At 37.2% G+C, this 24,232-nt stretch overlaps 1 protein-coding gene across 12 annotated transcripts in view; it reads right to left on the reverse strand.

The window, feature by feature from the left end:
- The window catches only part of PPP1R9A (protein phosphatase 1 regulatory subunit 9A), a 434,558-nt gene that overhangs the window by 193,865 nt on the left and 216,461 nt on the right, over positions 1–24,232 (reverse strand). The window lies entirely within an intron of this gene.

Below are 24,232 nucleotides of genomic sequence, written 5' to 3' on the forward strand. Positions count from 1 at the left end.
AGGTTGGAATAGGAATGAATGATACAAGAAAGGGCAGAAGTCTGTAGAGAGAGCTTTGTGACATGACACATGGCTAGTATGTGAATAAAATTTGCATGCCATAAAGAGTCTCTGGAAGCACTTTTTTTTCTTCAGAAAATGGGAGTTTATAAAGAGAATTAGAGAGGACCAGAATGGGAAGGACAGAGAGAGAGAAGCTAAGAGTTCTAGAAATCCTCTTATCTTCACACCTTTTGGGGGACTTTGTAGGAGCCTAGGCCCTGAAGGTACTAAGGGACTTTTCCCAAAATGCCATTGTGTTATGGCACAACATTCCTACACTAGCAGAAGGAAGGAAAGGAAATGGTTATGCTGCCTTGTACAGGGACTGAAGAGCAAAAACAACAAAGGTATCATAAGTCCCACAAGCTGCATGAATAAACCAAGGTACTGGAAACTAAAATTTCTTTTCCATGGTCAGTCAGGCACACCAGAAACATGTAAGTGACAAGAGCAAAAAAAAAAAAAAAAAGACCTGTCTCTGCCAAACATATGTATAACAATTTTTTGGTGAAATTATGCAAAATACATGCAAGCTAAAGACCTATCTAAAATCCTGATATTACATACTGTGCTGGTCTTGGAAAGACAGAATCTGTACTTGAGGTTTATCACCTACTCAGGACATAAAATAAAAGCAAATGTTACACGTGTTCCTAACATCTCAAACAAGCTCAAAAGCTGAGAGAGCTGAAAAAATTTTTTAAAAAGAGACTCTTCTGGCAGTTATTTCTACTATCGAGACCTAAATAGCAAAACAAAAAAAAAAATTGATTTCTATAATGGTCATGAGTAAAATATGCATAATTTTTAAGCTCTATAAGCTGAGACCAGACATCATGTGGTGGAAAGACTGAAAAACAAGAGGAAGAACAAACAACCAATTGTTAGAAAATTTATACATACATGAGGACACAGATCCTATGATACAAAGACGAGCTTGTAAACTTAAGGCTAGGGGCAAAGAGAACTTTACTGTATTTGCAGCAACTGTGATCATATTAAAATTAATCCTGTTGGACAGATGAGTTTAAAAAAAACGGATAATAAATAAATAAATAATGGGGGGATAAAGGATAAAATAAATTGGGTAGATTGAAATACTAATGGTCAATGAGAGGGAGGGGAAGGGGTATGGGATATATGAATTTTTTTCCTTTATCTTTTTATTTCCTTTCCTGGAGTGATGCAAATACTCTAAAGTGAACGTGGTGATGAATACACAACTACATTATGATACTATAAGCCATTGGTTGTACACCATGTATGGACTGTATGTGTGTGAAGATTTGTCAATAAAAATATTAAAAAAAAAAAGAACACAACCTTGTGGACCCATTTTAGACTTCTGACCTCCAGAACTGTAAGATAGTAAATTTGTATTACTTTAAGCACAAATAAAAATTAATCATATTACTCCAACAAGGCAGGAAATACTCTGCTTATTTATAAACAAACCATCCTTTCCATTTAGACTTACCCAAGAAAGATAATCAAATGTAATTGACCTATTGTGGAAAATGTCTACATTCAGCTAAATTTACAAAAAGTACTTACCTGCCTCATTCTTCTCTTATTTATAGGAAAAAAATTAAAGATCAGGAGTGCTTTAAGGGAAACACGATAATCTTTGTTAAAACATGTGGAGGACAGTGTTGTCACATTACTCTTGGTGCATTTGAAGTGAAAACTACCATCATTTCCATTATTATAGGATTAATGGTCAAACCAGAGGATCACTGCCCCTTAAATTATACTAACTTTGACCTTACATATATTGTAATAAAACTGATGGCTTTATAAATATTGTGTTTTCCACATTTCTTCTTAAATCAACAGTCTCCACGACCTCAGAAACTGTCCATACAAAAGAAGAAACTAGCAAATCTAAATGGTAATTTTTCTGTTAAAAATAAGTGAATAATCTGTAAACCAAAATGAGGATTCAGCAATTACTGCTATTTGGGTTCCTGACTCACTTTATATAGACAATCCACAATTCTGGACCAGTTTGATGCCTGCAAAGCACTTCAAAGTCATAGCACATTAAAACAAAATTAAAGTGTCTCCCAATTCTCTGCCTTCTGAAAATCTTCTCAGGTATGATAGCAAAATTATTCTTTGTGGGTTTGAAAAGTCAATCCATCATATAAAAAATATTTCTGTTCTTCTCTCTCCTACACCCCCACCCACCAAACACATAAAATTTCTCAAAAACCTCCTGCTGATTCTACCATTAAAAGGACCCTTTTTTCTACTCCATCTGTCCTATTGCCCCAGCCCACTCACATATAAACAGCTAAGTTATTCTCTAACTTAATTACTACATTCTGCTCAAAATTCTCCTAAACTTTATGATACACCACATCTGAAATCCCATTCCTAAAGTTTAGCTTTAATCATGCCACTGTGGGTCTGAAAACAGCACTGGGATATAGAAATGAGGGGAATGTAGAGAGAGAGCAAGAGTGATACATGAGAGATTTTGTATCCCTTCTTTGTACCTTTTCTGTTCTTTTCAAATTCTATATAATGACCAAGCACTAGTTTCTAATGAGAGTGAGGTGGGGAGAACACTCAAAAAAAAAAAAACAAAAAAACTCCAAGTTCTCCCTTACCTAGAGAATAAAGTTCAAACATTTACCAGAACATTGAAATTCCTCCAGATCTGGTTTCAGTATTTACCTAGTACTATTTCCTTTCACCCACCTATAGCACAAAGATTGCTATTTCTTTTTTGTATGTTTGCAAATATTTCTTTGTTTATGATATAGAATTTACTACTTTCTCCAATTAACTGTATTTATCTGTGACCACATTTTCTATTCAATTAAACTGTAAGCTCCTTGAGAATGTACTCATTTTTAGTGACCTGTATTTGGATGGTACCTTAAACTAAAATGGCTACCTAACACAAGAACCATGATCCTTTAAGGCAAAATGGGAGCCCAAATCATAAAACCCTAAAATAAAACGTGCAACTTCAAAACAAAGAAGTCTCCCAATATACAGAGTTTGGAATCATCCACAGTGGTCATCCATGAGCCAAATAAACCTGCTCAATTAGCATAATCATTTGCATGGACACATTCTAGAAGAGATATTCTAGAAGAGATGGCTTGATAACATGGTCTAAGTGATTATTTTTTGTCAGGGATGAAATATTAAATACTGGATATTTGCTACTAAAATTAATTTCATTTCCTATTATAGATAATATGAAAATAATGCTGTTGCCCCCCTTTTTTAAAGGCCAACTTGGCTTCTTTTTGCTCAATTTAGTGTGACTAAGTCAATTTAGCAGAACTGACAATTTTTAAAAATGTATTTTGAAGTGCTAATACAAGGAGTGTACTGGGACAGTTCCAGGAAGATGGCAGAATAGGATATTCGAGTTCAACCCTGCCACAAGGAACAGCTAGAGAAGGGACAGGAGGGTGACTGAGATGGCAATTCCAGGGTATAAGTGATCTGGGAGAGCCTTCTGCATCACATAGGGGGGGCCTAGTTGCAAAAGCTGAGGAACTGAGAAGCAGAGAACTGGAGACCTTCTGGCTGGTACAAATGGCCTAACACAGAAGCCCAGAGCACTCAGGAGTGTGTGGACTGGGAGACAGGACGAGGAAGTAGGCAAAGCCACATTCCTTGAACGTGATACCCTTACTGGTAAAGCCGGGTGACCCGCAACTCACCCCACACATCACACACCTGAACCCTATCACCTGGCCCCCACCCCAGTGTCCAAAGCATCCCTGCCCCACACCTCGCCCCATGAGCGTATCCGCACCACACCCCTACCCCAGGCACATGCACCCCTGCCCTAGTCAACCCACCTCTAGCCCTGCCCCTCCCAAGTCTTGTCTCCCCCTCACTGTCCTCTGCAGGTGGCTGCCAGTACATAAAGACTGCAGGTGCTTACCTCCATAACCAGGCTACACAGACCCCCAACTCATACAGTCGTACAACTGAACCCCAACCCCATGAGCTGTGTGCACATATACATCAGTTTACGGCCCTCCCAGATCTGTGCATGCACACAGCCCCCAGTTATGATCCCAAGCTCTGGGCAAGTGCTGACCTATGCAGTCATGCCACATCTACCTGCAGCCCATGCAGGGTAATGCCAACCCACTGCCCTAAGCTCTGCACATGCGCACAAAGGGTGCTGCACCCTAGACCACCGCACACCAGGGCCACACACACCAGAGTCCTACCCCCCAGACTCTTGCACCTGCACAGCCACATCCTCTCCACCACTGGGTGCCCATGCTCAAAGGCACCAGTGTAGCATCCCCAGCCTGAGCCTATACATGCGCTACAAAGCATTGTCACACTGTTGCACCCCACCCCACACCCTGCATTCTGCTCCACATCCATCCTGCAAATACAAGGCTTTAGACTACTGAAGGAAATCAACTTCCAAAGTAAACGAATAAAATATTTATATGCCATGAAGACAACAGAAGATCACTGAACATATGATGCAGACAGATACAGCCCAGCCTAAACCAAATTAAAACACCAGAGGAGACAGGGATGATAGAACAACTAATCAAAGATGTTCTTATAACTCTACTAAAATAAAATAAATGGAATGGCTAATGACACAAAGGAGATCAAGAAGACACTAGAAGAGGTGGGTGCAAAGGTAGCTCAGTGGCAGAATTCTTGCCTGCCATATGGGAGGCTTGACGGCTGTCCCATGCACTTCCCCTCACCCAAAATTCAACAAATGATGCTGCAATAATGGGATAGTCACATGGAAAAAGAATGAAATGTGACCACTGAACAGCATACCAAAAAAAAAAGACACTATAAAAACATTAAAAGGAATTTGAAAAAATAAACAGAAAAATAGCAGATATTGCAGATTGAAGATGCTGTAGACCAAATAAAAAATATACTACAGACACACAAAAGCAGATTTGAAGAGGCCAAAGAAAGAAGAAGTGAACTAGAGGACAGGACAATTGATTTCAAGCACTCAAAACAGCAATGGCAAAAAAAGATGGAAAGATAGGTTCTCAGGGAAATGATGGACAAAACAAAGCACACAAATATAAGAATCATGGTGTCCCAAAAAGAGAAGAGAAGAGTAAGGGCTAGGAAGATTAGTTGAGGATATAATGGGGAAAACTTCCCAACCCTCATGAAGGACATAAATATGCAAGTCAAAAAAGCTCAACGAACTCCAAATAGATTAAATCCAAATATGACTTCCCCAAGACACATAATAATTAGTCTGTCAAATGTGGAAGAGAAGCAGAAATTCCAGAAAGCAGCAAGAGAAAAACAATTTACTACATACAAGGTTAACCATGTGTTCTAGTTTGTAGCTGCCAGAATGCAACATACCAGAAATGGAATGGCTTTTAACAAGGGGAATTTAATAAGTTGCTTAGTTTACAGTTCTAAGGCCGAGAAAATGTCCAATTAAAATAAGTCTATAGAAATGTCCAATCAAAGGCATCCAGGGAAAGACACCTTTGTTCAAGAAGGCCAACGACGTTCAACGTTTCTCTCTCAGCTGCAAAGGCCCATGGTGAACATGGCGGCATCTGCTGACTTTCATGTGGCTCTACCAAAAAGGATTTTCTCCAAAATGTTTCCTCTTTTAAGGGATTCCAGCAAGCAACTCCACCCTCAGTGGGTGGAGACACACCTCTATGGAAATCATCTAATCAAAAGTTACCACCCACAATTGGGTGGGTCACATCTTCATGGAAACAATCAAAATGCTCCCACCCAGCAATATTGAATGAGGATCAAAGAGCATGGGTTTTCTGGGGTCCACCACAGATTCAGACCAACACACCACGTAAGACTGAGTTCAGACTACTCAACTGACACTATGGAGGTGAGAAGGCAGGGGTATGATATATTTAAGATTCTGAAAGAGAAAGACTTTCAGTCAAGAATTCTGTACTCAGTAAATCATCCTTTAAAATTGAAGGAGAGATTAACATTTTCACAAACAAGCAAATCCTGAAAGAATCTGTCAACAAGAGACTGGCCCTGTAAGACATACTAAAGGAAGATCTTCCACCTGAAAAAAAAAAAAAAAAAAAAAAAAAAGACAGGAGAGGAAGTTTTGGAGGAGGGCACAAAATTGAAGAGTACCAATAAAGGTAACTTAAAGGATAAAAAGAGAAAAATAGAAAAGAATATATAGATCTCACAAATAAAAACCCACAAGATAAGATGGTGGACTCAAGAAATGCCTTTTCACTAATAACTTTGAATGTTAATGGACTAAATTTACCAATTAAAAGATACAGATTAGCAGAATGGATTAAGAAACATAATCCAACTATCTGCTATTTACAAGAGACTCATTTTAGGCACAAGGATACAAACAGATGGAAAGTGAAAGGATGGAAAAAGATGTTCCATGTAAGTTGTAATCAAAAGGAAGCAGGAGTAGTTAGTTATACTGACATCAGACAAAATAGACTTTAAATGTAAAGACAACATAAGAGACAGAGAAGGACACTATATATTAACAAAAGGGACAATTCACCAAGAAGAAATAACAATCATAAATGTTTATGCTCCCAATCAAGGAGCTCCAAAGTACACGAGACAGACATTGGCAAAACTGAAGGGAGTGACAAGATGTTTCGACAATAATAGAAGGAGACTTCAGTACACCACTCTCCTCTCTAGATAGAACAATCAGACAGAAGATCAACAAGGGAATAGAGAAGTTAAACAATTTCATAAACAAATTAGACCTAACAGGCATATATAGGTTATTATACCCCAAAACATCAGGATAGATATTCTCCTCCAGTGCTCATGGAACATTCTCCAGGATAGATCATATGCACAAAACAGGTCTTTATAAATTTAAACATATTGAAACTATTCAAAGCACTTTCTCTGATCACAATGGAATGAAGTAGGGTATGAAGAACCACAAAAGAATGTTAACTTTCACAACTATATGGAGATTAAATAACACACTCTTAAACAACCACAGGGTCAAAGAAGAAATTGCCAGAGAAATCAGCAGCTACTGGAGACAAATGAAAACACAATACAACATATCAGAACTTATGGGATGCAGCAAAGGCTGTGCTGAGAGAAATTTATTGTCCTAAATGCCTATATTTAAAAACAAGAAAGAGAAAAAATCAAGGACTTAATTGCTCACCTGGAGGAACCTAAGAAAGAACAGCAAACTAACCCCAAAGAAAACAGAAGAGAAAAATCCAAAGATTAAAGCAGAGATAAATGAATGAGAGAACAAAAGAAAGATAGAAAGGATCAATAAAACCAAAAGTTGGCTCTTTGAGAAAATCAGTAAAACTGATGGGCCACTAGCAAGACTGACAAAAAATGAGGATGCAAATAAACAAAATCAGAAATGAGAACACGGCACATTACCACAGACTCTGAAGAAATAAAAGAAATCATAAGAGGATACATGAACAACTATATGCCAACAAACTAGACAACTTAGATGAAATAGATAAATTCCTAGAAACACACAAACAAGCTGCACTGACTCAGGAAGAAATAGAAGATCTCAAGAGATTCAGTTAGTCATCAAAAATCGTCCTACACAGAAAAATCCAGGGTCAGATGGCTTCACAGGGGGATTCTATCAAACATTCCAAAAAGAACTAACACCAATCCTGCTCAAACTTTTCCAAAACATCAAGGAAAAAGGAATACTACCTAAGTCACTTTCTGAAGTTAATATCATTTTAATACCAAAACTGGGTAAAGATGCTATAAGAAAAGAAAACTACATGTTAATCTCCCTAATGAACATAGATGCAAAAATTCTTAACAAAATAACAGCAAATAGAATATAACAACACATTAAAAGAATTATACACCACAACCAAGTGGGTTTTATACTAGGAATGCAAGGATGGTTCAACACAAGAAAATCAATTAATGTAATACAGCACATTAACAAATTGAAGGAAAAAAATCACTTGATTATCTTGATTGATGCTGAAAAAGCATTCAACAAAATTCAACATTGTTTTCTGATAAAAATACTTCAAAACACAGAATCAAGGATAACTTCCTCAATATGATAAAAGGCATATATGCAAAACCCATAGCCAGCATCATACTCAATGGAGGAAGACAGAAAGCTTTACCCCCAATACAAGGTATGAGATGAGGATGCCCTCTGTCACCACTATTATTCAACATTGTACTAGAAGTTCTAGCTAGAGCAATCAGGAAGGACAAAGAAATAAAAGGCATCCAAATTGGAAAGGAAGAAGTAAAACTTTCATTATTTACAGATGACATGATACTAGGAGAATCCTAAGAGATCTACAACAGACAGTACTTGAGCTAATAAATTCAGCAAGGTGGTGGGATATGAAATTAATGTGCAAAAATCAGTAACATTTCTATACACAAGCAATGACCTGACTGAGGAGTCGGTAAAGGAAAAAATTCCATTCAAAATAGCAATGAAAAGAATCAAGTACCTAGGAATGAACTTAGTTAGGGATGCAAAGGACTTAAACACAGAATACTACATAACATTGCTAAAAGAAATCAAAGAAGATCTAAATAGGTGGAAAAACATTCCCTGCTCATGAATAGGAAGGTTAAATATAGTTACAAAGGTTAAATATAGTCAACTCTACCCAAATTGATCTACAGATTCAAATGCAGTACTTACCAAAATTCCAAAAACATACTTCGAAGACATAGAAAACCTAGTGACCAAATTTATCTGGAAGAGACAGAGACCCTGAATAGTTAAAAGCATTATGAGAAATAGGAACAAAGTGGGAGGAGTAACACTTCCTGACTTTAAAACTTATTATACAGCCACAGTGGTGAAAACAGCATGGTACTGGCACAAAGGTAGAAGTAGTGACCAATGGAATTGAATCAACAGAGCAGAAATAGACCACCAAATCTATGGTCAAGTGATTTTTGACAAGGCTCCCAAATCCACTGAACTGGGACAAAATAGTCTTCGATAAATGGGCATGGGAGATCTGGATATCAATAGTCAAAAGAATGAAACAGTACCCTTACCTTACACCCTGTACAAAAATTAATTCAAAGTGGTTCAAACACCTAAATATTTTAACACGTACCATAAAGCTTCTAGAAGAAAATGTAGGGAAACATCTTCAAGACCTAGTAATAGGAGTTAGCTTTCTAAAATTTACACCCAAAGCACAAGCAACAAAAAAGAAATAGATAAATGGGAACTCCTCAATATCAAATGCTTCTGTACCTCAAAAGAAGTTTTCAAAAAGGTGAAGAGGCAGCCAACTCAATGGGAGTAAATATTTGGAAATTACACATCGGACAAAGGTTTGTTATCCTGTATACATAAAGAAATCATAAAACTCAACAACAAAAGAACAGCCAACCCAATTATAAAATGGGCTAAAGATATGAATAGGCATTTTTCTGAAGAGCAAGTACAGATGGCCCAAAAGCATATGAAGAGAGGCTCATTTTCATTAGCCACAAGGGAAATGCAGATCAAGACTACAATGAGATAGCACCTGCAAGAATGGCTGCTGTTATTCAAACAGGAAACCACAATTGTGAGGAGGATGTGGGGAAACTGGGATATTTACACACTGCTGGTGGGAATGTTTAATGGTACAGCCGCTATGGAAAACAGTTTGGCGGTTCCTTAGGAAACTAAATATCGAGTTGCCCTATGACCCAGCAGTAGCACGACTTGGTATATACCCAGACATGCTAAAAGCAGTTGCACAAACAGACATTTGTACATTGATGTTCACAGCAGCACTATTCACAATCACAAAAAGATGGTAACAATCCAAATGCCCATCAACAGATGAGTGGAGTAACAAAATGTGATGTATAAATACAATGGAATATTATGCAGCAGTAAGATGAAATGACATCCTGAACCACAGGACAAAATGGATGAGCCTTGAGGACACAATGCTGAGTGAAATAAGCCAGACACAAAAGGATACTGTATGACTCCACTTTTATGATCATGGTAAATGTAAAATCAGAGGCTTCTGATACAGAATATAGGGGACTTAGAGATACATAGAAGCTAGGGGATGGGTGAACGGATAGCTAATAAGGTTGAACTCAAATGTAAGGGAATAAATAGAAGTGAAGGCAGTTTTCTAGTGGGTCTATAAGTAATATTACCATATTGAAGGTGAACATGATTGAAAGGGGTTGTATAGACCTATGTGTCCCACTGATTAACACTAGAAATATAAATAAGTTCTTGCAAGAACTACCTCAAAGGTATGATTTGTGTACAAACAGTGTTTAAGTCCAGGGTATGGTGGGAAAATGCCATTGCATGTTATGGGCTATAATTAGTAGGAATACATCAGCAGTACCACCTAGGGGTGGGACAAGAGTTAAGGCAAGGTTTATATTTTCTATTTGGTAAGGGTTTTTATTGGTTATCTTTCTCTTGGGAACAATGAAATTATCTAAAATTGAGAGTGGTGATGAATTGTGGACTTTAGGCATTATACATGATGCCTAATGAATGCAGGTTCCTGAAGGATGCACTGATTGAAAAGTAGATGGGTGAACAATGGTGTATACATATGATCGAATATTGTGCTGCTACAAAAAGGAACGAAGTCATGAGGCATGCAACATTGTGAATGAACCTGTGGGACATTTGCTGAGGCAAAATAAGCCAGAAACAAAAGAGTAATTATTGTATTGTCTCCTTTACAAAACGCTTATAAGAAAACAGGGTCTTAGATTGCAAACTCTTATAGCAGTGACATTTAGTCCTTAGTGGTAATTAATATTTCTGGACTTTGAGAGGCTGTTTTACATATGTATAACCTGGTACTTAGAGATAAGAAGGTTGGGTCAAGGTAATTAGGAACATAGGGGTAAGGAAGACACCTATTCTTTGAGACCATATGAAGAAAGGTTTATTTTGTCCGAAACCTAAATTTTCTGTAGCACATAATCTAACTCGGTCATGATAGCTTATTTGAACAATTGAAACACAAGGAGCCCCAAATAAGAATAAGGGCCTTTAACCTTGTATAGCTTAATGTAATGCCCGGATATATCATGGAATATATTAATCAGATAATCAAAATTATTGGCAAAGTTCCTTGAGGGATGGGAGAAAAAAATATGGAATTATTAAACTTTACCATCAGGTAATCCCCTGGTACTGTGTCAAACATTAGGGACACCCAAATCAATAAGTCAAACCCTTGATCTTGTGGCTTACTTTTATGAAGCTTATGTAGGTAGTAGAGAAGTTTAGCCTATGTACAGGTATGCCTAAGGATTACTTTGAGAGGACCTCTTTTGCTGTGAATATGTGGCCTCAGTCTCTCTAAGCCCAACTCTATAAGTGAAATCATTGCTGTGCCCCCTACTTGGGACATGACATCCAGGGGTGAAAGTCTCCCTGGTGGCATGGGAGATGACTCCCAGGTATGAGTCCAGCCCTGGCACCACGGCATCAACAATACCATCCTGACCAAAATGGGGAAAGTAAGTGTAACTAATAAAGTATCATTGGCAGAGAGAGTTCAAACAGAGTTGTTGATAGGCTATTCTGGAGGTTACTCTTATACAAGCTTCAGTTCGACATTGCTACCTATCATAACTTGCCAAACCCCCCAAATCCCAACCAAAACCATTCCAACCAATCCTAAAGAACACCTAGGGCAATATATAAGGTTCTACAAATGTTCTATGCACTAGGGTAACTTTTCAGAAACCTAAACCTCCAGATGTGTCCTTGGACAAGATAAGTCCTGAAATCTGGAGGGCCCAGCCTCTGTAGAATATCAGTTAGTTCCATCTCCCTACCTCATATTATTGACAGCCCCTTCCAACATGAAAAAATTAGAATGGTCATAGCCGAAATACTCCTAAAGAAAGGAATAGAAAGATTAAAGGTGATGGTGGAGTTATACAGAGAAGGTAGCGTTTAACAAATGAATATCATTGCTGAAGTATTAAGTTGATATTTATTTCAGTCTCCAATATCTTAAAGCAGCTAGAAGTAAAAACCTAAAATTGTGGAACTGTAACATATCAAACTCTGAAATCTGTTTTGTAACTAGTTGTTGTGCTGTGATTTCAAAATTATAGTTTTATTTATTTATTTTTTATGTGTGGTAGTTAGCTTCAGTTGTCAACTTGGCCAGGTGAAGGCACCTAGTTCTGTTGCTGTGGTCATCAGCCAATAGTGTGTGAACATCATCTGTTGCTTATTACATCTGCAGTCGGCCAGGAGGCATGCCTGCTGCAATGAATGATGTTTGATTTAACTGGCTGGTGCCTAAATGAGAGATGTCAATGTAGCACAGCCCAAGCAGCTCAGCATACCTCATCTCGGCACTCATAGCTCACCCCAGGCCTTTGAAGATGCAGAAAGAAATCACCCTGGGGAAAGTTGTTGGAACCCAGAAGCCTGGAGAGAAGGCCAGCAGAGATCACCTGGTGCCTTCCCATGTAAGAAAGAACCTCAGTTGAATGCTAACTGCCTTTCCTTTGAAGAACTAATGAAATAAATCCCCTTTTACAAGAAGCCAATCTATCTCTGGTGTGTTGCATTCCAGCAGCTAGCAAAAAATGTATGTTATTTTTCAGAAAAAATAAGAAAAAAGTTGATTGTAAAGATAAAAAAAAATATTTATTCCTTCTAGCCTCCTATATTCTAGAGCAAGTAGAAGGGAAAATCTGACATGATACTATGTTAACTCTGGGATCTGTCCTGTAACTACTTGTTGAAGACTGCATGAAAATTATTGCTTTTTTCTTTCTTTGCTTTGTATATATGTTATATTATTCAATAAAAAAAGTTTTTAAGAAGTGAATTTGGTTGGAATAGGACAGTTAATAGTAATAAGTTTTATTGGTTATTAAATAGTATCATTTGAGACACAACAGTTATTGGGTTCTCTGGCTAAAATGAGGGACTAGCAGAAGAATTTAAATGTTTAGGAGTATTTGGATGGTGGTTAGAAAGTGGATTTAAATTCTTAAACATATTAAAGGCTTCCTTTACAGCTTTAAACATAGCATGTCTCTAAGTTATAAAGGATCAGGTAAGGCCCTATCTTCCACAACTGTTGCAAATTTGCTGATTAAAATACAGCAGTCAGTTTTACAATTTTGCATTCTGTTCATCGTCATCCATCTCTGAGAAACTCCACCTACTGATGCCTGTCCTCTCCCAAGCCAAAAAACAAAATAAAACAAATAACATATATAGATCTCAAGTCTGCCAAAATCTGTTCCCATGCCATCTCCACCTGCCACATTGACACTGGGAGTGTGATGTGTCAGACTTAAAATCTTCATACTTCCCTTCAGGGTCTTGGTCTTACAGGTGGTGGGAGCCAGTAATGACTGTAGATTTACTCAACTTTCCACTTGCCTCTTATGAATCAACCTTACATAGCCAAAGCACTTAAAGCAAAGTTTAATACTAAGGAGAACTGTACCTTACCCTTCCACATTGGAAGAAAATGAAACAAACACTGCCCCAAAATATAGGACTTGATTTTTTTAATATTTTATGGCCTTACTATGATAATATTTTCTAACATTCAAAGAATTACCTCTTGTCCAGAATTCTTTGAGTCCTTTATCACCAGTTCAATACTTACATTCTGTCTTAAATTCGTAAATAGTACTTTATGTTTTAAAATCTTATTTCATTATCTGGCATTTTGAGGACCGGACTAGTGTCTTTTTTCCCACTGTCTCCCCAACACTTGGCATTGTAGTTGACCCAGGATATCTACTCAACAGAAGATTGTTGATGCATGTGCCTTATAAGGGAGAGTGCACCTAATAAACGCAGTTCTCTTGGAATTCAGTAACTGAACTCCCTTCAATAAGTATTCAATTCATTTGTTCAGTTAGTCATGTTTTCCAGATAAGCTGGCAACAAGAGCAATGGAATGTTGCCCATTATTTCGGTTATCCTGCTGGCTTCCACTACAAGCTCTGGCATTTACTACACTCACGGCTCCAGCAGCAGCTACAGATAGAAGAAAAATGCAACTAGCCTTTAATAAAAAGGTAGAATCAGACAAAGGACACAAAAAAGCTGGCCTAAGTGGTAGGGCCTGTTCCATTGCTGGTTCTCTTTCAACTCATTTCTCAGGGTATTCAATGTAAATGTATATCAATCAACTCCTGTAGTGGTTTGAAGTTGTATGTATCCCCAGAAAAACATGTTCTTAAATCTGATCCATTCTTGTGGGTGTGAACCCATTGGAGGTAAGATATTTTGATACAGGTTACTTCAGTTCAACAGTGCACAGTCCAATCAAGATGGGTCTTAAGCCTATTGCTGGAGTCCTTTGTAAGTGGAATAAAATTTAGAGAGAGAGAGAGGGAAAGCCACAGGAGGCAAGAAGCTGAACCTGGAAGAGAAGGGAAAGACTAGGAGATGCTGTAAGATGCCTCAATTCTGTTCAAAAATGCCAAAGCAGAGAAATGACAGGTAGGTGATAATGAGGAGATGAGGAGAATAATTGTAGTTACTATTTTATACTTCTAATAGGATAGAAGTCTCATTTAACTCTCAGAACAATCCTATTTTGCAGATCAATAAACTTCAGGTTAAAGATGACAGGTGGTTTGCCTGAAGACACACAGAAGATACATATGTGGCATAACTGAAATCCAGATGGAGGTCCAGCAGAATTAAAAGTTTGTGTTCCTTCCTCCGTGCCATATCACTTTAATGAAGGAGGTATTCTTAAAAACACCAAAAAAATAAAATAGAAGCACCCCTATATAGAATAAACAGTCATTCACATACCACATACCTGCAAAAGGTCAGTAAATAGGGGGAAAATTTCAACTTACTAATAAAGAAGTAGAAATCAAATAAGTCATTTTTTATCTATGAAGATTTAAAAACAGACAAAGAAACAGACAAACTGTCATTCTAATACATTGTAAATGAAATATAAAATGGCATAACTTTCTGGAAGGCAATATGTTAAAAAAAAACTAAAAAATTTTAGGGTCAACTCATCTAAGTATTTAACCTAATGAAATCACAGACAGAAAAATTTCTGTACAACAATATTAATCACAGTAATATTTTCAAAATGGAAAAATTTGGAAACAGTATAAATTCCCCCAAAAGGGAAGGGTGAATAAATAATGGTATATCCATAATGGAATATGCATAATGGAATGCACTGATTCCAATGGATGCACCATAAAAATCCTAAACTATAAGATTATTTAATAACTCAGAAAATGCTCAATATAGGGTTAAAAGGATTATAAAACCAAATGAGTATGCAAAAACACGCACACACAATCACAAAGAGAATATGAATGGTCCCAATTATGTATATAACTATAGACATATAATTTCTGGGTTCCAGGATTATGAATGATTTTTAGCTTCTTCATATTTTTCTGCTTTTGTAAATACAAAGCTTTGGTAAAAAGAAGAAAAATAAATGTTTTCTAAAAACATTCATTACAAACCCTGCGTGATCAATGCATAATAAGTTTTTCTACATACTATAAAAGCGACTTTGCCTGGCTTGGAATAATTTAAAATGCATTTTAATAGCTCTTGCAGTGTTGATTATCATAGTGATTACTGACGTTACGATTATGAGCCTAAGGAATAAAAAATTATATGCTTTGTAAATCTTAAAAGCAAAATAAAATAAGGTTAGTTTTTTAAATGTAATATGCATACATATCCAAACAGTTTAGAACTATGTTTTACAGCTAAGTTGTCATTGATCAAAACAGAGGTTAGTGAGATTTGAGTTTCAAAGTAGACCCAAGAATGTACTTTCTATTCAAGACAACTTAGTTACTGGAACACTCTGATTTTAATTTTGATAATATAGTATAGTAAAGTCAAATGTACATTCTCTTCTTTCAGACATCTGGCTGAGGGTCTTTCAGTGAAAAACTACTGCTTATACTGATTTAAAAAATAATATCCTGGTGGTTCAGTGGTAGAGTGCTCGCCTTCCATGACGGAGACCTGGGCTCAATTCCCAGACCATGCCCCCTCCCCCCAAAAATAATAATATCCTTCAGTTAAAGTTTCTTGAGTTTAGTTCACAATGGTTTGTGTGTGTGTGTGTATTTAAACGGAATATTTTTTCATCCTACAAAAACAGAGTAACTAGTTCCCAGAGTTACATCTATCAATTATTATAAAATACTCATCAGTCTGAAAAAAATTTTTATTCAAAACTCAGAAAAAAGTTAGAATTTGTTTAATTCATGAAAATAAACTAGACAGGATCTTAGCTATTTTCTAAGTAGGGATGTTCTATACATACCCCAGCTCTTCTTGTGGGTGAATAATGCCAGGCAAATACTGCCATCTTCCCAGCATCTTCACAGCAGTCACTACCAATTGATCAAGTAAAGAGGAGGACAAGAGAAACATACTCGCCATATCTGATCTACTCTCATTTTAAACATAAGGGGATCAGTCCAAGATCATAAAGCTGATACCAGAACTAAAACTTCCACAGGCATTATATTCTTGAAACTACTTCATATTCCTTCAAAATGGTTCTCTATAAAAAAGAAAGTAGGGGCGACTTCCGGAGAAGATGGCGGCTTAGTAAGAAGCACGGGTCTTAGTTCCTCCTCCAGAACAGCTACTAGGGAAGTAGAAACGGTACAGAACAGCTCCCGGAGCCACAACAGAGACCAAGAAGACAGCATACCCCATTCTGGAACGGCTGACTGGCTGGTAGAACCCGCTGCGGTGAGATCACCGAGGGGCACGTGCTTCCCCAGGCCAGGGCAGCAGGCAGCCGGAGTCCCTCCCTCCCTCCTGCCCGGGCCGGCTGGGAGAATTGGACAGGCGACCGCTCAAGCCGCAGCGGCTGGCGCCCCCCACGACGCGCGGCCCCCTGGACCAGCTGGGAGAATTGGATCGGAGATCCCCCAAGCCGCGGAGACCGGCGACCGGGGTCCTTTCCAAACAAGTGGCTGCCTGGTCCGCCTGGGAACGGTGGATAGGCACTCCCCCAAGTTGCGGCAGTCGGCTTACCCTGCCACGCTTGGCGCCCTGGGCAGGATGGGAAATTTGGACAGGCGCTCCCCCAAGCCGTGGAGGCCAGCAACCCTCCCACCGCACGGATTCACGGGAGGCTGGGAGATTCGGATTGGCACTCCCCCAAGCTGCTTCGGCTGGCGACCCTCCCCTACAGAGAGAGTTTTCCAAAGTTAAAGGAGCCACAGCATCTTTTACTGGTGGGACCCGCAGACAGACGAGCACCACAAGCGCCACATACTGGGCAGGATAAGAAAAACAGAGCCCAGAGATTTCACAGAAAAATCTTTCAACCTGCTGGGTCCCACACCCAGGGAAATCTGATTAAATGCCCAGACGCCAGCAGAAGATAACGGATCACGCTCAGAAAATTGATGATATGGCCCAGTCAAAGGAACAAACCAATAGTTCAAATGAGATACAGGAGCTGAGACAACTAATGCTGAATATACGAACAGAAATGGAAAACTTCTTCAAAAACCAAATCAATAAATTGAGGGAGGACATGAAGAAGACATGGGCTGACTAAAAGAAGAAATAGAAAACTGAAAAAACAAATCACAGAACTTATGGGAGTGAAGGACAAAGTAAAAAAGATGGAAAAAACAATAGATACCTACAATGGTAGATTTAAAGAGACAGAAGCTAGAATTAGTGAACTGGAGGATGGAACATCTGAATTCCAAAAAGAAACAGAAACTATAGAGAAAAGAATGGAAAAATTTGAACAGGGGATCAGGGAACTGAATGACAATATGAAGCGCACAAATATACGTGTTGTGGGTGTCCCAGATGGAGAAGAGAAGGGAAAAGGAGGAGAAAAACTAATGGAAGAAATTAACACTGAAAATTTTCCAACTCTTATGAAAGACCTAAAATTACAGATCCAAGAAGTGCAGCACACCCCAAAGAGAATAAACCCAAATAGGCGTTCTCCAAGATACTTACTAGTTAGAATGTCAGAGGTCAAAGAAAAAGAGAGGATTTTGAAAACAGCAAGAGAAAAACAATCCATCACATACAAGGGAAACCCAATAAGACTATGTGTAGATTTCTCAGCAGAAACCATGGAAGCTAGGAGACAGTGGGATGATATATTTAAATTACTAAAAGAGAAAAACTGCCAACCAAGACTTCTATATCCAGCAAAATTATCCTTCGAAAATGAGGGAGAAATTAAAACATTTTCAGACAAAAAGTCACTGAGAGAATTTGTGACCAAGAGACCAGCTCTGCAAGAAATACTAAAGGGAGCACTAGAGTCAGATACAAAAAGACAGAAGAGAGAGGCATGGAGAAGAGTGTAGAAAGAAGGAAAATCAGATATGATATATATAATACAAAAGGCAAAATGGTAGAGGAAAATATTATCCAAACAGTAATAACACTAAATGTTAATGGACTGAATTCCCCAATCAAAAGACATAGATTGGCAGAATGGATTAAAAAACAGGATCCTTCTATATGCTGTCTACAGGAAACACATCTTAGACCCAAAGATAAACATAGGTTGAAAGTGAAAGGTTGGGAAAAGATATTTCATGCAAATAACAACGAGAAAAGAGCAGGAGTGGCTATACTAATATCCAACAAATTAGACTTCAAATGTAAAACAGTTAAAAGAGACAAAGAAGGACACTACATACTAATAAAAGGAACAATTAAACAAGAAGACATAACAATCATAAATATTTATGCACCGAACCAGAATGCCCCAAAATACGTGAGGAATACACTGCAAACACTGAAAAGGGAAATAGACACATATACCATAATAGTTGGAGACTTCAATTCACCACTCTCATCAATGGACAGAACATCTAGACAGAGGATCAATAAAGAAATAGAGAATCTGAATATTACTATAAATGAGCTAGACTTAACAGACATTTATAGGACATTACATCCCACAACAACAGGATACATCTTTTTCTCAAGTGCTCATGGATCATTCTCAAAGATAGACCATATGCTGGGTCACAAAGCAAGTCTTAACAAATTTACAAAGATTGAAATCATACACAACACTTTCTCGGATCATAAAGGAATGAAGTTGGAAAACAATAATAGACGGAGTACCAGAAAATTCATAAATACGTGGTGGCTCAACAACACACTCTTAAACAACGAGTGGGTCAAGGAAGAAATTGCAAGAGAAATTAGTAAATATCTCGAGGCGAATGAAAATGAAAACACAACATATCAAAACTTATGGGACGCAGCAAAGGCAGTGCTAAGAGGGAAACTTATTGCCCTAAATGCCTATATCAGAAAAGAAGAAAGGGCAAAAATTCAGGAATTAACAGTCCACTTGAAAGAACTGGAGAAAGAACAGCAAACTAACCCCAAAGCAAGCAAAAGGAAAGAAATAACAAAGAGCAGAAATAAATGAAATTGAAAACAATACAGAAAATCACTAAGACCAGATGTTGGTTCTATGAGAAAATCAATAAGATTGATGGGCCCTTAGCAAGATTGACTAAAAGAAGAGGAGAGAGGATGCAAATAAATAAGATCAGAAATGGAAGAGGAGAGATAACCACTGACCTCACAGAAATAAAGGAGGTAATAACAGGATACTATGAACAACTTTACACTAATAAATACAACAATTTAGATGATATGGACGGGTTCCTAGAAAGACATGAACAACCAACTTTGACTCAAGAAGAAATAGATGACCTCAACAAACCAATCACAAGTAAAGAAATTGAATCACTCATTCAAAAGCTTCCTAAAAAGAAAAGTCCAGGACCAGACGGCTTCACATGTGAATTCTATCAAACATTCCAGAAAGAATTAGTACCAACTCTCCTCAAACTCTTCAAAAAAATCGAAGTGGAGGGAAAGCTACCTAATTCATTCTATGAAGCCAACATCACCCTCATACCAAAACCAGGCAAAGATATTACAAAAAAAGAAAACTACAGACCAATCTCTCTAATGAATATAGATGCAAAAATCCTCAATAAAATTCTAGCAAATCGAATCCAACAACACATTAAAAGAATTATACATCATGACCAAGTAGGATTCATCCCAGGTATGCAAGGATGGTTCAACATAAGAAAATCAATTAATGTAATACATCATATCAACAAATCAAAGCAGAAAAATCACATGATCATCTCAATTGATGCAGAGAAGGCATCTGACAAGATTCAACATCCTTTCCTGTTGAAAACACTTCAAAAGATAGGAATACAAGGGAACTTCCTTAAAATGATAGAGGGAATATATGAAAAACCCACAGCTAATATCATCCTCAATGGGGAAAAATTAAAAACTTTCCCCCAAAGATCAGGAACAAGACAAGGATGTCCATTATCACCACTATTATTCAACATCGTGTTGGAGGTTCTAGCCAGAGCAATTAGACAAGAAAAAGAAATACAAAGCATAAAAATTGGAAAGGAAGAAGTAAAACTATCACTGTTTGCAGACGATATGATACTATACGTCGAAAACCCGGAAAAATCCACAACAAAACTACTAGAGCTAATAAATGAGTACAGCAAAGTAGCAGGTTACAAGATCAACATTCAAAAATCTGTAGCATTTCTATACACTAGCAATGAACAAGCTGAGGGGGAAATCAAGAAACGAATCCCATTTACAATTGCAACTAAAAGAATAAAATGCCTAGGAATAAATTTAACTAAAGAGACAAAAATCCTATACAAAGAAAACTACAAAAAACTGTTAAAAGAAATCACAGAAGACCTAAATAGATGGAAGGGCATACCGTGTTCATGGATTGGAAGACTAAATATAGTTAAGATGTCAATCCTACCTAAATTGATTTACAGATTCAATGCAATACCAATCAAAATCCCAACAACTAACAACTTATTTTTCAGAAATAGAAAAACCAATAAGCAAATTTATCTGGAAGGGCAGCGTGCCCCAAATTGCTAAAAGTATCTTGAGGAAAAAAACCGAAGCTGGAGGTCTCACGCTGCCGGACTTTAAGGCATATTATGAAGCCACAGTGGTCAAAACAGCATGGTATTGGCATAAAGATAGATATATCGACCCTCAGATATAGACCCTCTCATCTATGGACATTTGATCTTTGATAAGGCAGTCAAGCCAACTCACCTGGGACAGAACAGTCTCTTCAATAAACGGTGCCTAGAGAACTGGATATCCATATGCAAAAGAATGAAAGAGGACCCGTATCTCACACCCTATACAAAAGTTAACTCAAAATGGATCAAAGATCTAAACATTAGGTCTAAGACCATAAAACAGTTAGAGGAAAATGTAGGGAGATATCTTATGAAACTTACAATTGGAGGCGGTTTTATGGACCTTAAACCTAAAGCAAGAGCACTGAAGAAAGAAAGAAAGAAATGGGAACTCCTCAAAATTAAACACTTTTGTGCATCAAAGAACTTCATCAAGAAAGTAAAAAGACAGCCTACACAATGGGAGACAATATTTGGAAACGACATATCAGATAAAGATCTAGTATCCAGAATTTATAAAGAGATTGTCCAACTCAACAACAAAAAGACAGCCAACCCAATTACAAAATGGGAAAAAGACTTGAACAGACACCTCTCAGAAGAGGAAATACAAATGGCCAAAAGGCACATGAAGAGATGCTCAATGTCCCTGGCCATTAGAGAAATGCAAATCAAAACCACAATGAGATATCATCTCACACCCACCAGAATGGCCATTATCAACAAAACAGAAAATGACAAGTGCTGGAGAGAATGCGGAGAAAGAGGCACACTTATATCCACTGTTGGTGGGAATGTCAAATGGTGCAACCACTGTGGAAGGTAGTTTGGCGGTTCCTCAAAAAACTGAATATAGAATTGCCATATGACCCAGCAATACCATTGCTAGGTATCTACTCAAAGGACTTAAGGGCAAAGACACAAACGGACATTTGCACACCAATGTTTATAGCAGCATTATTTACAATTGCAAAGAGATGGAAACAGCCAAAATGTCCATCAACAGAAGAGTGGCTAAACAAACTGTGGTATATACATACAATGGAATATTATGCAGCTTTAAGACAGGATAAACTTATGAAGCATGTAATAACATGGATGGACCTAGAGAACATTATGCTGAGTGAGACTAGCCAAAAACTAAAGGACAAATACTGTATGGTCCCACTGATGTGAACCGACATTCGAGAATAAACTTGGAATATGTCATTGGTAACAGAGTCCAGCAGGAGTTAGAAACAGGGTAACATAATGGGTAATTGGAGCTGAAGGGATACAGACTGTGCAACAGGACTAGATACAAAAACTCAAAAATGGACAGCACAATAATACCTAATTGTAATGTAATTATGTTAAAACACTGAATGAAGCTGCATCTGAGCTATAGTTTTTTGTTTGTTTGTTTGTTTGTCTTTTGTTTTTTTCTTTTTCCTTTTCTTTTTTTATTATTATCATTTTTATTTTTTTCTCTATATTAATATTCTATATCTTTTTCTGTTGTTTTGTTAGTTCTTTTCCTAAATCGATGCAAATGTACTAAGAAATGATGATCATGCATCTATGTAATGATGTTAAGAATTACTGATTGCATATGTAGAATGGAATGATTTCTAAATGTTGTGTTAATTTCTTTTTTTTCTTTAATTAATAAAAAAAAAAGTAAGTAGGAAAATAAATTCTATCTCATGAAACAAATTGCTAGCTGTCCTCAGAAAATAATTCCATTCTGGGTGTCACAGTTATGCTTTACATATAAATTGTATGCATTAAAAAGCATTTTAAAAGAAAATATGTAAGCATGAGAACTCTTTTATGGTAGATAGTTATGAATTTGTTTCACTGTCATTAACATTCTCATAATTTGGTTTTCTGTGCAAAAAAAATGGAAATGAGAGAATTCGCTTCATTTCCTATTGTTTTAAAAGCAATACATTAGTGTTTCTGAATATAAATAGCTGTTAGCATTGTGATTCTGAAGATCTCCTCTTCCACATGTAATCTTAAGTAAGTTAACATTTTTAAGCCTATATTTTTCTTATCTTATAAATATGAGGTGAATGAAGGAAATGGTCACCACAAGATCACTTTCACCTCTGAAATTCCCAAACTATACCTATGATAAATCTTTTGTATGAAAGTAACATAATGGTTTCCAGTCTCAGCTGGAGTACTGACTGAAAGAAAAGGAACCATCTTTCCCAGCCTTCATTTTTCATGTGATCAGACACAAATAAAGTTCTCTCACTCATTCACACCACCCCAGGGAAGAAGAACATATCTGTTTGGTCCATTAGGGATGAGAAACTAGGATAATATAACTGGGCTTTTCTTCTTGGGAAACAGGCTGCTCCAGAGAGCCCATATTGCGATCTGCTCCTTAGTGTTGTGACATTTAGGGCTTGCCTAAAAAGAGACTGTGGTTTTCCAGTGACAGTAAGTAGGTAAGTGTGACTAATTCTGGAGTTCAGAATTTAGGAAGCACTTTCTTTTCACATACCTAAGCCACATCCACATAGCTAGTCTTTAACAGGAGATACTTTGATCTCCATAGTTCTAATTTTTGCCTTATTTCTCAAGTAGTTCAGAACTTGTCTGAGAAGAATGTTGTTCACTGCCTCTCAAACTCCAAACCTCCAAAAAAAAAAAAATACTTGGTTTAGTAAACACAAGTATTTAAATTATGAGTAGAGTCCATCCTCTATCTTTAGGGTTGCCTGACTGCATAGTGTTTTATGAGTGCTTAAAAACTTCAGTTAAACTTACAAAATTCAAAGTTATAAGCATATAATACAGAACAATGCCATGTTTCTTCAAGGAAATGGAGACCCTTGGAAAGGCACTGCCATCCATTTAAGTCTCTTAAAGTAGGAATCAGGGAATCGGGTCCTATAAATTTCACATACTGAATAGCTTACATTTCTTTCCTCTTCTTCTAAGTATCAAGCGCTCTTATCATTTATCTTCTTCTCTATTTCTTCTCTTTTTTCTCTATTAAGTCTCAGTCCCCAGCTACTACTCAGTTTCTCCTCTAATCATCTCATACTTTGTACTAGAGTACTCTTCTGAAAACACAGATTTCATCAGGACTCTGCTCTGTTTAAAATGTCAACAAGAGCAAAAAAGTTTTAATTAAAAAAAAACTCTGATGGCTTTCTATAAGCCACAGAATAAAGTTCAAACAATAAAACAGAACTTACGAGATTTTTTAATATTC

This window comes from Tamandua tetradactyla, chromosome 1 (genome assembly GCF_023851605.1).
Source record: "Tamandua tetradactyla isolate mTamTet1 chromosome 1, mTamTet1.pri, whole genome shotgun sequence".
NCBI classification, from domain to species: domain Eukaryota; kingdom Metazoa; phylum Chordata; class Mammalia; order Pilosa; family Myrmecophagidae; genus Tamandua; species Tamandua tetradactyla.